This window comes from Anser anser (genome assembly GCF_964211835.1).
Source record: "Anser anser genome assembly, chromosome: 2".
Lineage (NCBI taxonomy): Eukaryota > Metazoa > Chordata > Aves > Anseriformes > Anatidae > Anser > Anser anser.
In genome coordinates, this window is record NC_139721.1 from 155,886,842 (window position 1) to 155,907,207 (window position 20,366).

At 42.3% G+C, this 20,366-nt stretch overlaps 1 protein-coding gene and 1 long non-coding RNA gene across 11 annotated transcripts in view; one reads left to right on the forward strand and one right to left on the reverse strand.

Annotated features, from left to right (window-relative positions):
* The window catches only part of GALNT11 (polypeptide N-acetylgalactosaminyltransferase 11), a 45,027-nt gene extending 43,441 nt beyond the window's left edge, over positions 1–1,586 (reverse strand). For 3 of the 9 annotated variants that reach the window (XM_083824648.1, XM_083824658.1, XM_083824650.1), the window contains exon 1: positions 1,449–1,586. The gene's annotated coding sequence lies outside the window, so the exon portion shown is untranslated. Of the gene's footprint in view, positions 1–246; positions 375–413; positions 559–1,448 lie in introns of those variants that run through there. The other 6 variants (XM_083824656.1, XM_083824653.1, XM_083824651.1 and 3 more) reach the window with 4 other exon arrangements.
* Positions 1,587–1,601: 15 nt separating this feature from the next.
* Positions 1,602–19,219, forward strand: LOC310894498. Of its 2 annotated transcripts, XR_014579954.1 has the most exons (5): positions 1,777–3,750; positions 6,239–6,710; positions 7,644–7,811; positions 17,004–17,071; positions 18,555–19,219. It is a non-coding gene; the product is annotated as an uncharacterized lncRNA (long non-coding RNA). The 2 variants fall into 2 exon arrangements; XR_014579953.1 differs by lacking the exons at positions 6,239–6,710; positions 17,004–17,071; positions 18,555–19,219 and adding an exon at positions 8,220–9,068 and having other exon boundaries at positions 1,602–3,750.
* The last annotated feature ends 1,147 nt before the right edge of the window (positions 19,220–20,366 follow it).

The following is a 20,366-nucleotide window of genomic DNA, read 5'->3' on the forward strand; positions in this document are numbered from 1 at the left end:
AATTTTCTACATTAATAATTCACCTTTATTTCCCTCACCATGCTGTTTTGGGGGCTTTTTTCCCCGAAAAAGCTTGAATCACACCTACTGTTATTTTACACCACTATGAGAAGGACGATCCAAATTCGCCCATTCCCATCAACACAGTAGCTTACCAGGAATTCCTTCCAGTTTTAAACCCATGTATAACGGAGTATCGACACGCCTGCTCCAAAGCAAAGTGATCATATAGCAGAAGGCACGCACCAGGCCCTGAAACCTGCAGCGAGAATCTCTTAACCCAAAACGTGTCACGTAGCCTGCTGGTTTCCTCCTCCGAGGCTGTGAGACGAAGGCTCATTAGAGCTGCAGTGCTATTTCTCCCCTTCCCTGCTGCAGAAGAGCTCCTGAAACTCCGCAGGAGCTTATCTTACCCAGAGACGAGCAAGAGCTTACGCAGAAGGCACGCGGTTCTTCAGAGCCGGTTTTACTGGGGGAGGCCAATCACTTCCTAATCAAAAGCCTCTTATCTGGAACCACCTGGGCTGTTAGGATGATACAACGGGGCCTAGGAATCCCAGCCAGGTGGTTTTATACGTGCAGAGAGGTTCTCCAGCTGGCAGCAGGGCAGGAATACAGCCAGGAGAGCTGGGTGCCATCCCTTCCTGAGCCCTCGGGTCCGCTTAAGCTAACCAGGGATGCCTGCGAACAGTTCCCTATTACGATGGGATCCATAAAATAAATAAATAAAAGGCAGATGCTAGATCAGAAAGTATTTGATATATTTCGTGTCACAGACTGCTGTAAGTAAGGACAGATGGGACCGGATCTTAGCTGAAGAGCATCTTTAAGAGAAATCAGGTGGATCAGCGAGCACTGCTGCCCACCTGTGTAGTTAGCACCCTGGCATGAGGAGGTTTCACCGCTCTCTGTAGCGGAAAGCCACACTTCCAACACGTTAGACGGGATAAAACACAGATTATTCGCAGAGCACCAGCAAAACCAGGCCCCGATTTGGGGGGTTTTCCCTTGGGAAGAGCAGGGGCTGCACTGCCGAGCCCTGTGAGGCCACCGTCCCCGGGGTGGCACGGCGACACCGGGCAGGTGGCGGCACAGGCACCGTGTGCCCCCCGGGTAACCTGGGGGAGGGCTGCGGCTGTCGGCTGCCACCACCCCACCCCGCAGCCCCCTCCAGCAGCCGCAGACCGAAGAGGAAAATCCCCCACGGCAGCGACGAGGGCTGGAGCCAAGCGAACCAGCCTGAGGGGGGCGGAAAGGGAGCCGCGGTGCCGCCGAGCCCGCGCTGGAAGCCACGGGAACGACAAACGAGATAAAAATCCAGGGACCCCGGGGCAACCGGGGATCGACTGCGTCCCTCATTCCACCCCCCCCCCCCCCCCCCCCCCCGGAGCTGCCCCTCACCCCGGGGCTGCCCCTCACACCCCCGCCGCCGGTCCCCTCGCACTCACCGCGGCGGCGGCATGGTCCCTCCGCCCGCCCCCTGCCCTCGGTAGCGGCGGCGGCTCGCCCCACAGCGGCACCACGTAACCCCTGCCTCCTCCTTCTTCTCCTCCTCCTTTTTTCTTCCTCCTCCTCCTCTTCCTCCCCCACGTGACGCGGCCGGGGCGCGGCCGCCATGACAGGGGGGGCTGGGGCGGCTCGAGAAGATGGCGAGCGCCGCGGGCAGAGGGCTTGCGGCAGGGTTTTCGCCCTCCTTTTCTCCCCGTTGAGCCGTGCGCGGCTCCGAAGCATCGCAGGGGGTCGGGTTGGGTGGGTTCAGTCTCCCCACCCCGGAGTTAGGGTTGGGTTTGTTCGGTTTTGCCACCCCCGAGCTGCTGTACCTCTGCACAGCCCGCTGGGCACCCTGAGGGTGATAGCCAGGAGCTCGCTTGCAGTTTTCTCTGAGGGCAAAAACCCTCTCCAGTCCCTCAGGAGGTGCCTGCTTTAGGCTTCGTGGTCTTAAAGGGTGTCTGGAAGTACTTGTAGGGCTCTGAAGGGGAGAAAATAGACAGCTGGAGGTCAGGCTAGCAGGGGATGTTTGGGTTAAATAGCGTGGGTTTCCTTGCCGTGGAGTTATCTGGCGTGTGTGGGACTAATTTCACCCCCTGATGAAACTACAAATACCTGCCTGACACTAGCAGCAGTCCTAGCAGAGAATATTCAGTAGCGCCTCTGAAAACTGTTCTGCTTTCTGTGTGTAATTAGTATTAAGCTGTGCGAAAGAACAGGTTTGTAGAGGTTGATGGGTTATTTGCTTAGAAAACAAAAGTCTGAAATCGGGCCCCAACTGTTCATTTACAAAGTTATTATCACTCTTATACTTCTGCCCCAGTGATTATCGCCTGCAGAATGGAGCAGTTGGGCAGGAAGACAGAGAAAGCTGAGAGAAATCAACCACAACAATGCTGAAATAACCTGAGCGTGGCAGTTAAAGCACACCTACAGGGACAAGAGTTGACATCCTGCCAGGTGGAAAGGAGTGTTGAACCCTCAGATCTTTCAGATCCAGAGAAAGTGATCTAACCACTGATTTTCAGACAAAAGAGTGGTGGGGCAGCTTCATCACTCATCTGTATTTGTGCAGAACCTGACTTGGTGGGTGTCCTTTGAGGAGTGATACTGGAAGGCATGTTGAGTTTGTAAACCCTGGCGAGGTTTAGGAATGACCTAAGTGTTGACTTCCTCAACATAGTCTGGACTGGAAGCTTTTCTGAGCATACCCACATGCAAAAACTTGAGCTGCCTGCACCTTTTGATAGCTGCTGAATGACATTTTGAGGATGGCAGGTTTTATTTTAGTAAAGTGCAAATTAAACAAGGTTGACATACCTGAGTGCATTATTTGGTGCATATTAGCCCTGGTATACAGACATTACAACAAGGTGTTTTGTAACAACACAAACAGAGCAGAATAACAGAACTTGTCAAAAAAACTAGTTATAGCATTGAAGTACAGGGACCAAAAGGGCAGCATGTAATCAGAAGCTCCAGTAAGAGAAAAAAAGGAGTGACAGTCCATGGAGGGGTTAGCTGGCAGATGGCAAGGAGGCAGCAGCAATCAAGGTGAAAGTAATATGTGCAATTAAATGAGGTAGCCATATAGTTAGCAACCCCATCAGCCAGCTTCTCATAATTCCTATTTCATAATAGCTAATATGCAGCTTTGATCTCTCATTCGTAATAATTTAGCCTGAGGATTGTAGGTGTGTGTTAAGCTGTTTCAAGTAAAAGCAGCTTCAGTGCATATGCTATCTGCTTTCTGCAGAAAGATTATCCTTGTAGTCCTTCTAGTTTGGACAGTTCTTGCCTACCCTGTAATTCCAGGTATTTAATCTACCCAAATAGCTATTTTAATTTCTTACTGAAAAGAGGTTCCTTGGTGCCTGGATTATCATTTTATTAACAATTAATAAACTGCTACTTCTTAATGACATTCACTGTAAGGACCTTGAGACATATGTCATTTCTCAAAATCCCTGGTAATTATAATCTTTCCAGCCCAAATATTTAATATGCTCTACAATAAGTCATTAGTGTTAACTAATTGCTCCACTTCCTATATGTTCACAGCAAGGGGCAAGAATTCATATAAAAATGCTGGCTAGAAATAGCAACCTGAAGTAATACTCTGTCAGTGTGGCTTATAGTCAGAATTTAGGATCCATAAGTACTCAAGCACTGAAATTTCATTTATTAAATGTTCCTTCTCTTGGCACATTTTAGACACAGAAATGATATGAGGAAGAGACACTGAGCTGCAAAAAATATTCTGTAAGTCCTGCCTAATTTCTTAAATTGTCTCTTTACTTTATGAAAAAGAAGAGGAATATCCCCAGATAGAATTAATGTATATTATTCTTCTACATCCAAATCATTCAGAACAAAGTTGACCAGCTGTGATGGAGGAGATTGGAGGAAACACCAACTGTTCTTTTAATAACTGGGATAAATTACATTTGTTTCAGTGATTTCCTGCATAATAGTTTGTGTAGGGGCTGTTCATGACTAAAGGCAGAGTCTGCGCATTGCCTAGTAGAGTTTCTACATGATTACGCTTTTGAATGGATAAACAAGCCCTTGAAAGCACTGGACATTTTATTTAGAGTACTTAAGCAAACAGGACACATATCTGGTTGCTCCCCGAATTTTCCTTCCAGTTATTTTTTGTTAAATATCACAGGTTTTTTTACCCGGTTTCCATAAGATAGAAGGTCAAATGAAAATTCAGAATATGTATGTATATGGGTTTGTCTGATCTGTTCTCTCTTCTCAAACGCTCTTGAACTCTTGGGCCTTTTTCAGCAAATTTGAAAGTTAGGGGAGATCTCAAAGAGATTATATTCTGAACAGCTTTGCAGCTGTTTGATAGCTGAACAGCTATCCAGACATCTATTTTTATAGATGTCTGGATAGAAGAGAGAGACTATTACCTACTACTGAGGAAAAGCCCGTAGAACAAGTTCATCCCACATACCCTTAAATTCATTAGTAGCGCACAGGAAAGAATCTGTGGAGCTGTTGTGGCTAGTCTATTGAAAACATCAGTTCTGTGCTGTGTAGTAGGTGAAAAGGCTAAGAGGATGTTAGGTATGTTAGGACAGGAACAAAGAATAAGATGCGATACTGTTGTAAAACCTGAAGTGCTGGGACATGTTGAATGTTATTGTATGGAATTCTCCCTAAAGCACCAAGAAAGGTACAGAGAAAAATGACAAGTTGATTAAAGATATGGAATTGCCTCCTTAGAAAAGCACAAAGTTGAGCAGACCTGTGGAACTGTTTCTCTAAAAACAGTTGAAATAAACTAGAACAACTTAACTTGGAAAAGGAGTAGGAGGGAGCACGGTAATGGTGTAAAGTCTTCTGCTATTGAAAAAGTGAATTCTGTGTTTCCTGTGGCACAAGATTTAGGTGTCTTGAGTGAAGTTTTCAGGTAATAAATTTAAAAGAAACAAAAGGATGTTTGCTCTTGAGTCACAGTTGTAAATTGCTGCAAGTATATCATGGAGGTCAAAAGTATAAATGTCCTCCTGAGCGGATTAGAAACGGACATGGAAAAAATGTCCTTTGAGGCACGTTAAGCATAATGCTAATGCAGCTGCCAGCTCAGGAAATCTCCAAGTAAAGGGGTGGGTTCAGCTGTCAGATTAACTAAAACACCTAAATTTGGGTTTCAGCGTGTAGGTGTCTCCATGTGAGCCAGATGTCTAAGATCCCTTTATACTCAGTAGAGAACTAATGTGGGATTTAGTTACATAAATGCATGCATCTAATTCCATGTTAGGCATTGCAGAGGTTCGTACCTGGCCTCCAGCTCCTGTTCCAAGAAGATGCAGGTCTCCTTAAAAAAGAAACAACAACAACAACAAAAACCCCCTGTCATATCTGTCAGTCTCATGGGGGCATCTTTGATTTCTCAGACCATCGTACCTGTAACTAAGCTGATGGTTAGCAAGCTGAACCCTGCTCATAGCTGATGTAGCAAGCTACTCAGATAGCCTTAAAGTAAATGTATCAGTGTGTTTTTCAACATCTGTATAACTCTCCACTTATTATCTGTGTTGAGAAATTCTCTATTGACCCTAGGAGGAACTTAGACTCACATGAAGATATCTACGTAGGGACACTTCAGTCTAGGTGTCAGAACTTAGAGGTTTGCCAGGTTGTACCTGGTAAACTTGCATTTATTATGCTGTTTTCTTAAGTTTCCTTAGGTAGTCAAACCATTGAGATGATTTGACTGGTATTGATTTAGGGGAAGAAGACAGGTGATTACATACGAAAAACCTTCTTAAGACACTCAGATGTTATTTGTAATAATGATTACATGAAACTTTACATTCACAGTACATAGTATAATGATGCATTGATGGGTAGTGACAGTGAATGTTGTTTCATAAATCTCTAAGCCTAGAAGATAAGTGTTGGGTAAGAGTTCTGGGGCAACCACAGATACTGCTGATGAAGCCACCAGAATAACAACTTTTAAGCTATTAGATCCTGTAACTGAAAACATATATATATATATATTATTTTTTTTTCACAAAGGTAGATCAAAACAAGTTTGGTTGATGCCAGACTTCACACTCTCCTGTGAATCAGACCAGTTTGGTCTTGTTAGAATAGCAGAACTTGCCAATGGAGAATTCAGGCTAAGATTCAGGCTAAAGAAATTAGAAAGAAAAATAAGTAGAAAATCTGAATGATAAGTAGATGACTTGGAAAGCTGAAGGAATTTTCTTCTCGCTCTCTGTCGCAGGTGGAAATGATATACGCTTCACTTGGAAGCCAGGAGCTGCAATATGGTGTATTTGATATAAAGTAGTGATTTAACAAAGCTTATGCATCTTAACAAAGTTCCATTGATGGCAAGGTACACTAGGTTATTTCTAGGATAGAGGACAGGGTAAGTCAGATGTGCTGGGGAGCCCCTCCTTGGGGTCACAAGGTTCAGAGAGGGCCCCCTTGCTTTCTAAACTCCTACTTAGAAGAGCCTCAGTGTGGCTGGATCCAGTCCTAGTCCCAGACTTGGTCAGCAGTGTATGTCTAAAGGATTACACGTGCACAATTGATCTAAGATATCATCTTAGCAGACAAAGTTTAGCAAGCTATTAGTCAGTTACCAAGGGTCTGTTGCAGAAAGGAGTCTTCCAGTGTTGAGTGATCTCTGCGGCAGGCGTAACCTCGAGAGGCAGCCCTACTCAAGGAAAAAACAGCCCACTGCTGTGCAGGTGAGCTCAAAGGGCTCTTGGGCTGCTCACCACTTATGGGGTAAGACAATGGACTAATAGTCATATTTGCATACCAGCTGCAGGTATTAGTTTCTGCCAAATTTGGCTTGAGTTGGACATTCATCAACTGTGGTTAGGTGGGTGCATGGCTCAAATTAGCTTTCAGCTGGTGTGATGTTGTCTGTCTCCACCAAATCCACTTTGAGATGGATGCAGCCATCACAACCCAGACACATCCATCACGTCTGCCACCGGTGGTTATTGCTCGAGCAGGATTATCATAGAAATCACAAGGTCAGGCTGGGGACGTGGGGGAGGAAGCAGACTATCACAGCCTCTAGCACTTAAAATAACTCTCATTTTCCAGTTGGGATGAATAAATTTTTAGCACTAATGCTGTCCTGTTGGGCTGGGCTTATTTAATAAATAAGTCAGCATGCTTTGACTTTTTTTGGATATTTTCGGTAGAGTCTTACCAGAACTGTGGAAAAGTTGTGTTTTAGCTTTGAAGTGTTGCTGACAAAATTCTGTCTGTTTTTGGTATTCAGAAGTTCTCACTGCTAAGAGCTGGGAGCAAGATGTTACATTTTCTGTCATTTTCCTGAAATAAAACATTCCTTGGAATCTGTAAAGGGAGGTAATTGGCTAAAGATTCTGTCCAGCATTGCTCAACTGTGCTCAGATCACTTCACAAACTTAGGGTCTGGGCCAGCCTGGGCTGATTTCTGTTCCACTTTGGACTGTTTTGCAAAGTTCTGAGAATGAAAACAATCAGTAAAACCCAGAAATCTCATAACTGAATTGGCATTTTCCCAATGAACTATTTTAGAATCATACCCAGAGTTTCTTTCCACCTTTGCTTTTACACCCAGGTAAGAAGAGGAAAATAATTTCTTTGCAGAGGAGATCAGTCTCATTGTCTTCTTTTTACAGATGTGGAAGTTAAAGCACAGAAAGATGAAGTTGTTTATTTGAGGTCATCCAGCAGAGCAGCCACAGAGAGAAAAATAGAATGGAGTCCTTCAGTGCTCACTCCGTTGCATCACTGCATCACTCCGTCTTCCTATTTTGATGAAAATGTCTGAAATTTAATTTTCATAGGTAAGTAAATGAGAAAGATTCAGGTTTCCTGAAGCCTGGAAACCAAGACCTTTATATATGTCATGTAAACAGGGGCTAGACAGGGTTCAAACTGAGACAAGAATGCTAAGGCCTGAGTTGTGGCACGTCTGTGCTGCCATCTTTTAAGTCTTCCTCATAGCTGGTGTAATCCTCCTAGTATCTTTCACTAAGGAATATCTTAACCTTGAGTCCCATACCTATTGTACAACAGGATGCTGAGCCTTTTTTTTTTCATACTGAAATTTAATTTTCTGCGTTCTCAAGGATGGAGCTTTCACTTTCCTAGCACTGAGAAAAGCATAAAAAGAAGTATGCGTAACAGGCAAAAGGTTATCTGGTAATATTTGTAGTTTCATCTTAGTTCTATTTTTTCCTTTGGTTTTACAGAATTATGCTGATTCATAACCAACTGGAGGCAGTTCCTGCTGCTCTGTAGCAACTTTACTATCTGCTGTAATCACAGAATCACAGATGGAGATGGTGAACTGGTCTTGTACCCTTTCTTCTTCCACCACTCCCTCCACAGTCTGTCATTCTAGTCTGCTGTTTGTGTAATCCCCCCACTAAAAACTTTTCAAGATGTTACAATCTTCATGAAAAACTATACAACCATTTGGAAACTGACACACTAGATCATTCTTTTTTTTTCCTTTTTTTTTCTTCTTTTTTTTTTTTCCAGAAGCCTGAGATATATTAGCGACATACTTCATCTTTGTATTGTTTTTCTAAGGATGATATGTGAAATTCAAAGATAGTTGTGTTTCCCATCTTATTATGTATATGTGAGAAACTGAAATCACATTCTTACAGCTGAGAAGACAAGAATTAGAGACATGACTGTCCCTCAAGGCTCCCTCTATTAGTCTGGGTTTATTGCTTGATGACTTCATTTATTATGTGCAGTATGGTGATAAAATTTGTACCCCCGCATCCTATATCTATTTTATCTATTTAGATTAGAAGCGCTTGTGGCCAAACACAGTTTCTTACTGGGCAATTATGTGTCACTGCAAACAAGGACACCCGACTTCTCTTACACTTTGTAGGCACAGTGCCAGTACAAAAAACAAAACAAAAGAGGATCGCCATCAGCAACATACTCTTCATTGCATTACTGACTTGTGGTTTACCAGATGAATGTGCTAGGGGAGGCTACCACAAGCAGTCTTTCTAAAATGTAAGTTTTGTAAATGCCTTAAGCCTGAATTCAATAAATTATGAAAACAAAGTAGAAAACGAATGTTCTAATTGGTCTATGCAGAATCAAAGTGCTGTGCAGTTACTTTTACATTTACTCATTATTTTATCATTTAAAAAATATTTAAAAGCTCAAGATAATTTTTTGGACTATTAAAAAAACCCTAATGCAAATAACATGACCTTTGTGTTAATGATTTTAGTGAAGGATTATTAGTAGGCAATTAAATGAATGACCGGAGGAAGCCATTATTGCACTGTCTGAAAATGTCAAACTCTGAAAGAAGTATACAGCCTAAGGAAAATGGTGAAAACGGAAGATAAATACTGCTAAAATCTATCCTGGACAGATATTGCACTGGACAAGGGGATAATGTAACATTCTGCGCAGGCTGTAAGATGCCCCCTGGTGTTATAAAGCTCCACTGTTTCGTTCTGTTGTACATGGTCAGAGCAGGATAAAACATCCGAGGCGTTGATAGAGGAGAATAAAGCGTAAATGGTAAACGGAAGCTACAGAAAGCTGCAAAGCTGGAGAAGGGGGCTTGGTAGCAGTGCCATTTAGGGTCTAATTGCTATTTACAATAAAAAGAATCTCAGTTTTGAGTAACATTTTCAGTAGCAGGGTTTGGGGGATGCTGGGTGACAGGCAAAGAGAAGTCACAAAGGGGGGTGGTGATGGGGATCCCACATGGAAATCCCAGTTTGGAAGAGGTCAGCAGTATTTTGTGGATGCTATAGGTGGAAGGAAGGCTTGGAGAGGCTTTGGAGAGCTGCAGAGAGGTGTCTCCCTCTTCACCCAGATGTCTCTGCCACACCACCTTGAGAGTTATAGGACCCCCTGACCTGCCCTTTCCAGTCACGTCTCAACTGCGGTTGCCACAAGCGGCAATACCTCCTGTCTTCTTCTTCTTACAGCATTTTCTACTTGCTTGGGGCTGCTGAGAAGAGGAAGGAGAAGCAGGGAAGGGACAAGAGAAAAGGGACTATTTCTGCGAAGGAGAAAGGAGGACCACAAGGTGCCAAGCCAAAGAGGAAGGCCTTAGGGAGCGAGGCTTTCTGTTCCTATTTCTGGGGTCAAAAATGACTGCTCCTAAGGACTGCCATTCCAGTTCTAGTGCCTACTTCCATTTCTTTTGGAGGCAGAAGTGGCTGTGTAGGCAGAAGGCATGTATGGCCTGCATGATTTAATGCTTCTTAGTCCAGAACCATGAACAGAATCCCTGTTTCCCCAAATAGCAATGCTCTGACTACTAGGACAGACTCACACAAGAGTCCTGGTTTTCAGGTAGAGCTTTTTGTATTCAAATGCATTTGCAGACATTTAAGCAGAAAATGGTAAAAGTATTCCTTGTTATGGAAATGCTCAGAATTACCTAGTAGTATCCTGAAAACTGGGAGAAGAAAAAAGTAGAAATAAAATATTTTCAAGGTCTGAGATTAAGCTAGTTGGCATGAGGGAGATTTAGAAGAGTCGGGATTTTCTTGCAATAGTCTTGTCAAGGAAGAGAGAAGAACACTGTAATAAGGATGAGATAAACTAAAATCATGTTCTTGCCTCTAAACTGGCATGGCTCTTCACCGACCGTAAGTGGCAGTACTCGATGCTAGCAAGTGGTTCTGTGGGGCTGGTTTTCCAGGACTCTTCTGGAAATAAAGTCACATAAACTGTGTGGAACTAAAAATGTATACACATAAGCAGAATCTAAAGCAAGTGATATTAAGGTTTGGGGGGAATTCCTACCTTATAACATAGCCATTTGTAACTGGATACTCAATATTTGCAACTTTCTTTTGTGGGATCTTGAGATGGCAAAAAAAAGGCAGATGTTTTCATTCACAAGCTATTTTCAATATTTTCTGAATATGAAATCTCTGCCCCTTTTGTATGTCCTTATGATGGAAAAAAGATCATGTCATCTCGTATCATTAAGAGAAAATACCAGGGTTTAGTTAGGTGGCTGATTTTTATGTCGACATATTTTGGAGATTGATTAATTATGAAAGTTTTGGTTCTCTTGTGAATTAGATGAGTGAGGACAGGGCATTTAGGAAATGAGGGCAAAATCCCTTTGAACAGATCAGTATTGGTTGTAACAAAATTTGCAGCATTTCATTATGTAAAAATATGTTGTAAACCAAACAATACTAGTGTTGTTCTTATAGCCTTTGCTGCCAAAGGAAATAAGGTCAGAAATTCACCTTTCATTGTAATGAAAGCCTCCAGTCCTTGTGGACAGAGGAATAAGACCTTGAAAATTTGACGTATGTGTAAAAAGTTGTCTTATATTTCCAGATTAAAATTTAAAAGAGAAAGAGAAATCTCTTCTAGTGATTTTTAGTAAAGCCATTCTGAATTTACAGAGACCAACTCCTGTTTGTGACAGTTCTCAGACTGGTAATACTGAGCATACGTCCCAAAGATGCCCAATGGCACCGTACCAATTTGAGCTAAACCAAAATATATTATCCCCTCTTTTAAATGCAAGTTTCTGCTCTACCATATTATAGAGCCATGTTATCTGAGAGTTGCAAAGCAATACCAGATGGTGGTTAGATGTAGTTTGGCTGGAATTTGCGGTTTCTCATGTCTAGCCACATGTTTCACCACTTGCAAGCTTCTAAATTATATTGTTCAATTATTTGTCTCCTTGGCTCAATATTCTCTTTCTTTCCTTTCCTGATTTGGTGCAATTCTTCATGCTTTCACTAGGTGGGTCCCCACAACAATACACAGGGTAAGCAATGTGTTGAATAGCCTGAATTCCCTTCGGGAAATGTATCTCCCAGTCAGTTTTATTACCACTTTTTTGGCAGAAGTACGCTGCCCCACATGTTTTGATGTGCAATTTAGTGATTTCAAAAACGGATTGAGAGCTGCAAAGTTGTCATAAAGGGACTGGATTTGGAGATCTTCCTAAGATTATTCCCTTCTAATGTATCTGTTTCAACTGAGGTTTGAAACAAATGTGCCCTTCTTGTAGCCAGTCATGTATAGCCATATCAAACTTTGCAATCATTTTACCTTTCAAAGGGTGATGCAAAGCTGGTTGGTTAGCAACATCAAATATATTCCCCCTTTCCAAAATCAGAAGTTAGCCAGCATATCTTAAATGCTTTGTGACTTTCCATACTAGTCAAAACAACAACAAAAATAAGTATACTTTTCCATGTGTGTAAGGTATTTACTGTCTATACAAGACAAAAAAAAAAAAAAAAGATTTTTTAGCTAAAATCTTCAGAAATTTTCTTTCCAAGTACAATTCTTTATATGAGTGGGGACTTATATCAAAAAATACTTACTCCCTAAACCTGACCAAAACAAAGTCCAAACAGAAAAGTTTAGTTCTTTCTATCCCATAATGGCCCATGAAAAAGATAAAGGAAAAAAAAAAAAAAGTGAGAGACTAGCAAGGTTTCTTAAAGTCCTGTTAGAAAGCTAGGGTAACCTAATGGTGGGCAGAATAAGAACTAGACGTGTAGATTGTGAGCCCTTTGTCATGCTCCCCCAGCCAGATTCTGAATATGATTCCTGCCTGTTGCAGCACCCATCTGTCACATCAACCTGGGAGAAAACTGCACGTCAGGAACAGGGCAGCTATTCAGCCTGCTAATTCTTGGAGTTAGAGCTGCATGGTCTTTAAAAGTCCTGGTGCTCTGAATGAGGAGGCGTGTAGCTTCTGTACTGTCTTCGGTTGTTGTCTTCACCCTGCTCCGAAGGAGGATCAGTTAACCTTCAGAAAGCTCTATACTGTCAGGTCCAGGTTGCTTCTGACATTCAGGCTTCTACACACAGAGCTAGCTCTCTATGTGGCATAGTCTGTAGTGTTATCTTCAGACTGAGTAACCCCTGGGTGGCTTATCAGTTACCTTTCAATGTCTACTTCTCATACCTTGGCACCTACAGAAAGAAGAATGAAGCAGCCTAGCTAATGTATTTGAATTACTGTGAGGCTAGTTTTACTTTTTCCTCTTCCTTCATTCCCTCTCTTATCCGAGCTCATTAAGCAAATCTGTTTCATCTGCTTATTTGGGATGGTAAGCCAATTCATCTGCTAGTCTAGCAAGAAGTGCAAATTTTGATTGAAATAAAGGTTTTGTTTCATGGGATCTATGCTTAGAGGGCAAAGGAAAGGTTCAGAAAATTCTTGCATTATGTATTACAGAGATAAACTGAAAACTAGGTTCTTTTCTTGCTCAGTGACTAAGTTGTATTAAATAAAGCTCATGTTCATTATTGAATATATTTAAACTCAGGAAACCTTGGTCCATCAAATAATGAATGTCAGACAAGACAAAGACTGCCGCAGTAAACAGTGGCACCGTAGTGCTTAATGTCAGAGATCTGGCTTAAAATTGATCCTCAGCAGTGGCTGTAGCATCTGATTTCCTGGTTTTAGCAAGTAGGTAGGTAGAATTTTCAGTGTTTTACCGAAGCCAGGTTTAATGATCTCCTTGGCTTCATTTTGATGGCAAGAATCCCAACTTGGAAAAAAATAGCTACTGTATACTTTCAGTTTACTTATGTCTCTAGGTGATGGTTATGAGCTCCAGTAGTTATCTCTTCATCATCAGCCTACTATCAGTTGCAATCTCCATTCTTCAGCTCTGGGCCAAATCTACCTTTAAGCTGAGTACAAATGCTCGAGGAATCCAGGGCAATGTGGAACAGTGAGAAATTCTAACAAAACCTTGATTTACATTTAGAAAGTTGTTGTGTACCTGAGCCCAGAGACTTGATATGGGAGGGGGATCTCCTGCTCTCCTGAATTAGAGTCACCGTTCTGCTTCCCTGGGAAATTATACGAGGTGTAGTGGGAGTACTTGTCATTTCTACTTCCAGAGTTTGAAACCACAAAGCCTCACATACTATATGAGGTTGGTCTGCTCACACTTGTCTGGCACCATCATTTCCTCTGGGAAAATGGCAAAAGCAAATAGCAACTTGCCTGTTTGCATGTAGGCGTGATCCTCCTGAGAACATATAATTTGGCACCGTGTGCAACTAAGTTCATACATCCTCAAGCTATGAGCTGTTGACAACATCTCTCAGAATAGACACATAAACTATGAAAAGCAGTTTTGGTGCTGTCTTATTTCAGCATTACCTTCAAAAACTGTAATTGTTCCCAAGTCACTAAGTCACCCCGGTTGGTGAAATCTGCTCACAGCAGAGGATGTTACCACGTAACCTTTGCGTTTGCCCCCTGTCTGTAGGCAGAGGGTAACAAGACTTAACCAGCCTCAGCAGCATCCTGGGAGATGCAAGGCACACTAAGACGGGTGCATCGGTGAATGCTTATGTGTTACTGCCCCGCAGTGGCTGTGCCTACAAAGGGTTCAGTCCTCACAATAAAGGGAAGAGTGCGACATCTGACATGTCAAATAACGGTGATTTCTGAGTCAGATTATTAGTTGTGGAAAATGGGCATTGCGTTCGGACTGTTTTCTTGTTTATAACTCAGGATTTGAATCTGATTGGCATAGCTGGTGGTGTCATATCTATATTCCTAGTGAAGGGCTTGTTCCTCCTTTATAGGAGGCTGAATAGCAGTACTTCAGAAGGAGGTAAGTAGACCATATAAATATTCCAAGGCCTCTCAAGAGGGAGCCAGCAAGCGAATCTTGGCTACAACACAGAAAATTTGAGAGTTGTTAACAAAGGGGATTAAAGTAGTAGGCATCCTCTGGGCTATAGCAGGATTTAACAAATGCCTGCGAATTTAATGTTCGGTAGGACTCCAAGGCAAAGCTTGACTATAACTTGGAATCGGCACAGAGGGAGAAGAGAAAGCAGGCCAGGATCATGTTACTCATCTGATTGCAAAGGGCTCTGTTTTCAGCGCTGCCCCCAGGGCTTTACCTGATGTATCCAAATAGAAGATGTCTGCCCTTCCCACCCTGCAATCATTCATACATAAACAACCTCTAAATACTTTTCTGACTGTTCTGCCAGTTTCAGCTCTTCTCGCTTATTCAGTGCCTGCTCTCCTTGCCAAAACAACAAACTGAGCATGTGTGGGTTGTGGTTGGGGGCAGAGGCAGGCAGCAGCGGTCTGCTCATTTCCTTTGTTTTTCACGTCTCTCTTTGGCCTTTCCTTGGGTAAAATCCAGGGGATGGATCATCGCTGGTTCCATCTTGATGCAGAAGGAACAGACATCCCGTTTCAAACAATGACAGCTTTATGAAGCTTGACTGTCTCAGCCAAAGTCTTGATGCTATCATCAGATGTGTCTTTCTTCCCAGTCCCTGCAGGTGACTGCAGCTGGCAGCAGATCTTTGACAGTCAGGTTCTGTATGTTATCTCTGTTGGACCAAGCCTTTAAATAATTGGATAGGAAGATCTGGGGAACAGATATGCTATTTCAAGGCATAAATAACATCGTACTGAAAGCTGCAGAGGGCCTTTATTGAATTTAGTTCTGTTTGGTTCAAACATGGTCATCTGGTTTGGCTTCCAACCAGCATCTCTGGTAGATGCATGCTCAGTTTCTTCTTAGACCACCAGACGTCATGTACAAATCACTGCTCACTGGGCCTCCCTTCCTCAGCTCCTCAATGGCAATAATAAGATGTCCCTGACCTACCGGGAAGGGAGATAAGGAGTAGTGGGAAGTAAGTGTATACAGGTTGTGAGATTTTCTCGTTTTCTAGTAATAGAGATCCATATGGGTATCTCAGGCACAGGACCGAAATGGCAAGAGTAGTTGCTGCTAACAGCAAAGGAATGTGGAGAGAGTGGTACACTAAAATCATCATCACATGTAACAGTGAAATCCAGCCCTGAGAGGAAAGCCAGTGTAGACCATGAAAAGTAAAAACTTTTAGCTGGCAGAGCTGTAGAGGAACTGAAGGTTTGGGTGCTCTACCTGGCAGCGTCATCCTGATGGCTTAAGGATGTTTAACTCTTCAATTTGCATATTGCCACTTGCGATGATTACTCAGAGCTTTGTTTTAGGTCACAAAGGTCACACGTTTTTGATAGCGATCGACCTTACATTTTAATCTGCAGGCATTAGCTCAAGGCTATGTCTTTGCTTCCAACACACCACAAGGGTTGAGCTAAACAAAAACAAGCAAAGAACCACAACGACTTAAACGTACATTCCTGTTTGCCTTTTTTTTTTTTTTTTTTGTGCCCCCACCCTTTTTTTTTACAAAGGGGCAATTTCAGTTCCTAGCCTTTTCTGGAACGCAGTCTGGGAGGTGATTTCGTTTGGCTGTGTGAAGAGGAGCAGCGCAATCCTAGCAGTGACAGCATCCTGCCAGCTAGCACAGCTACCGGAGCATCAGCATTCCCCATCAGGCTGAGGACTAGCAGGACCCCAGCAGCTATAGATCGAGGAGAGCAAAGAAACATTAAATGATTTGACCTACGGCATTTTAGGACATCTGCTCGCTTCCCAGAAGCCTGGGAGGCTCTGGATTCCTTGGCGTCTGGTGGAGCCAGGGAGACAGATTAACTGAAGGACTGTTACTGTTTTGTCTTGGGTGAGGCCTTCTGGGCAGCCAGCTGCTTTATTTTGTGTATTGCGCAGAAAGGTGCTTAAAAAATGTGTGTTCTAGGGACGAGGGGTTGGAAGCAAGAGGGTAAGCTGGGAAATATATATTTTTTTCTTTCCACAGCAGTCTTTGGTAGCCAAAACTGTTGGCAAAAACAGAAGGAGAGAAATTCCCTTAGAGTAATAGCAATGCACATTGCCCTGTCATGCAAAGTTTAAGACAGAAAGGCCCAGTCCAATGTGGTGCTATGGGCCTGGTCTGAAAATTATTCAGCCGCCTCACTCCAGCTGCTAGAGGTTGCTCTTGGAGCACTGTACTGAGCAGTTCGGAAAGTCAGGACCCAAAACTCTGATGCTGTAGCTAGACTACAGTTACCACGCTTTTGTGTACACAGCAAGCACTACTGACAGCAATGGGCTTCTCCATAAGCAGAAGTGTTCACCTGGAATTAAATGTTTATCTCTTTCCAGATACTAGATCGTCAATATTTTATATGCTGTCCAGACAGAGCCTGAACAAAACTGGGAGGAACTGTAAGGTCAGTGACATTTGTGTAATCCTCAGGATGTGTACTTTCTCAGATCATCCTTTTATAATGCAATATTCTTGTAACTCAGTTCTAACTCTTTTCCACATCTGAAAGCAGAAGAATTATTGTGCAGTTTTGGCAGTATATCCCTTCCTACCAAAGCTGACTCAGAACAGAAGAAAAGACAGCTTTGTTTTTCCACCTATGGCTTTTTAAAACATTTTTGTCTGATTCCGTTTGGCTCACGGAGAATGTTTCAAGGATATGTAGCACGTTATGTTATTACTTCAGTGTATCTGAATTAAACCTTTTATCATTCCACAGCCCTGTGAAATGGAAAAGCCTTGCGAGTCTTGAGTTAGCTATGAGGATACAGTAGCACAGAACTCAGCCCCTGGAAGAATTCTCTTAAGCAAAACTCCCACAGTGGATGAGCCTGTTGCCTTCCTTCTTCATTCCTCAGGCCTCCAATGGCAGTGGTGGTGAATGAACCATGTGGGATCAGGTCCGTGCGAGGGACAGGGGCAAGGGGGACCTGCTGTAGCCCCCACTTCAGCCAGAAGCATGAGCACACAGTACCCTTGACAGGCAGGTCTCAAGGGGTTTGGCAGTAAACATCCCGAAACTGCCTGCAAGAAAACTGCCAGCAGAGGTCTGTTATTTTGCCAGATTGGTTTCTTCCTGACTGGAAGGTAGGGAATGTGGTACAGTAGCAGATATATCACCCAGTTTGGGGAACGAAGGAAGGCATTTGTGTGTAAGTTTTGATCCGTCTTTGTTTTCTTATAGAAACAATAATGAACAAAATTATAACTGATAACCATATTAATAAGTTAATGATTAACTTACTTAACAATGTTGTCCTTCAAATTGCCATTAGGAGGCATTCGAGCTGATGTATGAGTCTCAGAAATCATATTCCAGGTTCCTTGCTGACCTGTCTGTCTGTACTGATGCAATTCTTGAGGTTTTGCTCACAGCTGTTAAGAGCTAGAAACCTTACCCTTCAAAAACGTGTGTGTGTTGGGTGACCAGGTTAAAGTCTCTACTGCTAAAAGACACCTGGCTATCTAAGGTTTCCAGGTATCTATATAGATTTTTTCTGATGCAACAAAATGAAAAACAAACTCATAAAACAATTGGACACAATCCCAAACTACGGATGAACACACTTTAAGCCCCAAGAGAATAAAACAGAAAAACATTTGCTGTGTTCAAGTTTGTCCTAGATTTACCCAGACAGTTCCAAAACCATTTTTCTTTATTTCCTGTCAAGTTTCTGGATCTAATTAGATTCACCTGCATTTCACTTATCTGTCACATGAGACATGTAACATGAGAGAATCTCATCAATATAAACTGAGATGTGATTTAGATTGTCAGCTTAAGAAATAGCATTGTAATGGTGACTGTAAATCTCCAGCTCTTCCATTACTTTACTGTGCCAAGGACACTCCAACTCAAACTTGCTGTCTGTCTCTTTTCGTCGGAGGAATTTGTGTTGCCTGCCCGCGGCTCAGACCTTGCAGCTCAATGGTAAATCCCGCTGGTGACCTGTGGGAGTCCCACAGGTGGCGTGTGGTAAGTATTCCAGGATTTGCCATTTACCCACCAAGTAATTGATTCATGATGCTGAAAGGAGTGCTGCATTTGATAACTGCCAGATGTGTAGAACCTGCTTTATCGTGGGAGAAGATTAAAGATAAAACAGTACTTAAGAACACAAGATTTTCAGTAATGGAGAAAATTACAAAATGATACAACAAGATCTGTCACTAAGATTGTGCTTGGCAATAAAGACCTTTCATAGCTGCTCCAATATCTCATCCAGTATGAGGATGACTGATTAGTTTCTGCAGTTTATATCAGATTTGGTACACCTAGAAAATCTTAGAGCTGCATCTTTCATGTTCCTGTTGATAAAGAGAGTTCCCAGAGTCTTGCGGAACAGCTATCCTAGCCTAAAGCAGACTGTCTTGTCACCTACTCCCGGTAACACTTTCCCTTCTTATTTCTTGTGCTAGGATCCACAGACTCATGGTAATGAAGGAGATCATGTCACTTCTGTACAGTGTTCTCTATAAAGTACTTAATTACTTTTTCTGTCATACATTTTGATTAGAACACATTCCTTGCTTCGTTTTTTAATTATTTTCTTTTTTCCTTTACAAGCCCCTTCAGACAGGATGCTATTTTTTTCAAATATATTATAAATATATAATATCCAATTCATTAATAATGTATTATTATTATAATCTCATTTGAAAATGCAGCTGAAATTAGCTCATTTTTAGTAATTTAGATTTGATACTTGAAGGTAAAAGGATATCAAAACTGAGAAGTGGAGTTTCTAGAAAGAGGGTTTGGGGAACTCTCCTGTTAGTTATGAGGACCTTTTTCCTTCTAAGCCCCTCACACCTCTGCTTAGCAAAGAGATGGGAGAGTTTAGCCACTAGATATATTAAATGTACCACTCAAGAGTTCTTTGTTTATGTGTGCAGGTTTGTGTATAGGAGGGTTCAATTCTCTTACCTTTACAACTCTGGTGTAACCTTGTTTAGGTGCTTTTAGCTCTGTAAGATTTTGAACTTGGTACAGAACAAACGTGGTCTCAGCATGCTATGATGACCTGTAGTATAGTCCTTCTTGCATTAAAACTGCCCCATATCTGGTACAACAGTACAAAGTTCAGGCAGTTTGTTGAAGCCTGAACTGGACTGTTCTGATATGATTTTCTTTATCTTATCAAAAGTCTCCCCAGTGAACCAGGTGAGTCCAGACTACTATTTTTTTTTCTTTTTTCCCCAGTCTTTGTCTTCTAGTCGCATAAGCCAGTTTTATTTTTATTTTTTTTTCTGGCTACTGTTCCTTAATTTTCTGTCCAGTTCTTCTCTGGGCATTTTTATCTGTGACTATATGGTGGAATCTTTTGGTTCAGGAAACTCTGATTTGCCTTAATCTGTCTTGGAATAAAATATTTTTCTCTCTTATTTTCCTAGTTCTGCCCCTGCCATGCAAACTTTGATTGCAGTGTGTATTTTGCCTGGACATTTTGGATTCCATGCCACCTCACCTGCTGTATACAAAATCAGATTAAACTTGTTTGCAGTTTCTCCACTGTTACTATTTCGACATCCTGAAAATGATATTGTATGCTAAATAGCAACTACATCTCCACAGGGATAGGCACAGCTGTGGTAGGCATCAGTAGCCTGAAAAAATGGCTTATAAAATTGGCCCACTCTGATCTGAGAAGTGTAGAATCGCAGTTTAAAACTCTCCTATGCACAGTTCACCCACTTTT